A 2,090-nucleotide genomic window follows, 5' to 3' on the forward strand; every position below is an offset into this window, starting at 1 on the left:
GTTTTGTCATTCGTGCCCCGGAGTTTAAGAATGACAGCTTTGACTGCCGTTAAGCCTCGTAGCTTTTTGGAGGCGTACTGAGGCTGAAAGTCAAGAAATGGGCCGGAGGCTGCCACGTGAAGGAGAAGACCGATGGAAAAGCTGAACTTGTTGTGCAGTTTAGCTGAAAGATCTTGTGCTTACTACTGAAAGTGGAGAAATGTCAAGATACAAAACAATCTGCACTTAGAAGAAGTTAATAGCCAGCTGCAGTTTGGATGCAAATGCTGGAGAATGTGGAGAACGCCACCAGATACCTCCTAATTGTTTTGGAGTGTTACTATCATAGATGTCTCCAAATGAAGTGCATTATACCATGGCCCTACATAACCTTTAACTGTAACTTTAATAATTCTGTTCTCCGTTACGTTAAAATATATGCAATATGTATGCACCAAGCACTATGATAAAAGTACATTTCACACCCAAAGTGAGGTTTAGAGGAGTAATACTAACCTATCCAGCAATTACATTTTTTTACACTTTTAAATATTCAAATATGATAATATAAGTTTCACTTGTTAAAATGTCATCTTTATTAACATATTAATAGATTTCGATTTTTGAATTTTTTTTTTTTTTTAAACTATGCATACGCATATAATTTTTTATAAATATTATACTTTAGAAAAAATATTTGGTATGCTCATGTTTAAATTTAGAATTTCAAAAACTTATTTACCAAATTGTCTTTGGTTCACAATAGTCATAAATCAATTCATAAAAAATAACTGATAATAATCAACACACATTTATAAAAATAAATACATAAAACTTACATAATCAACAACATATTAGTGTACTAAGCATAGTTTAAATGAAGTCTGCAGATAAGTGTACCTCTAAACTTTAGTGCTTAAGTAAATGTACTGAATTCCCACCACATCCCAATCCTACATTTTATCTTGGATTATAAAATTACTTGCAATCACTGTGTCACTGTAAATAAGGCTGACAAACAAATGGCTTTCAACACTGGAAATGGAAAGTAAGTGTGCAACAATAATAAAGATCAATATAACTACAATGAATAAGTAATAACTACTTGCATTACTTCACATTTACACCTTGGCTCTGCATGCTGAATTGGATTAGGATCAAAGCAGATCTACCATCAGGCACTAGGTGTTATGAAGTGCCCTGCTCAGTGCCTGTATTTCGAGAAGGAGCCATACCAGGGTTTTAAAAAAAAAATCTACTGCCTTATTTTGCTGGCTCTGCATCTCAACAACATTGTGTTTTTTTTCAATGCATGAGTGTTAACAAGCTGAATTTCCTCATCTTTGGTGCCCCGTACTTCACCTTGAGAGACAGAAGTGGTTTAGGTTAGCAGTTTGCTTTGGAGTCTTTATTGTTACTTTGTAAAAGATGGAAGGTTTTTTTTGTTTTGTTTTTTTTTTAGCTGCAAAAAGAACATTTTCATTTTGTGACGTGCGTCAGAATTTTATTTTTTATTTTTTTTATTTTCTAAACTCATTTACATTAAACTGCAACAATGGAAGCAACTCATTCACTCTCTTGTTGAGCTGACTGCAGCACAGAAAAAAAATCCAGAATTATTCTCAGAGTAATTATGGTCTAATGCCATGCAAAATTATTGTTCACCTAATCCACTCACAAAGGGCTTTGATTTTAAAAATGACTGTGAGAATAATTCTGTTGTAAACGTGATGGTTTATGAGGAGGAAATTAAAATGATTTTGTGAAATGACTCATATTCTGATTTTGACTGCTTGGTCCAGTTCTTTTCTGGATTAAAGTCCAAAAAACGAACTGAGGTATGAAAAACTTACATTAATGCCAGCAGTGACTTTACACAGAAATAAGCAATTGTGCATTATAAGAAGTTGTATGTTTTTATGGTTTATCTTTTTTTTAAAATAAATTTTTATATATTTACTTTCCAACAGTCCTAAATGTAAACAGTCATTAGCATTGTTCAAGGAATATCTAATCAACCTGTAATCACTGTTATTTCAGAGTAAAAGCATAGAGGTGTGATCTTATAGCTGTGTAATGGAAACCATGAATTTTTATTCTGAAATAGAGTT

The sequence above is a fragment of the Pundamilia nyererei genome, unplaced genomic scaffold, assembly GCF_000239375.1.
Source record: "Pundamilia nyererei isolate P.nyererei 1_Seehausen unplaced genomic scaffold, PunNye1.0 scaffold00041, whole genome shotgun sequence".
Lineage (NCBI taxonomy): Eukaryota > Metazoa > Chordata > Actinopteri > Cichliformes > Cichlidae > Pundamilia > Pundamilia nyererei.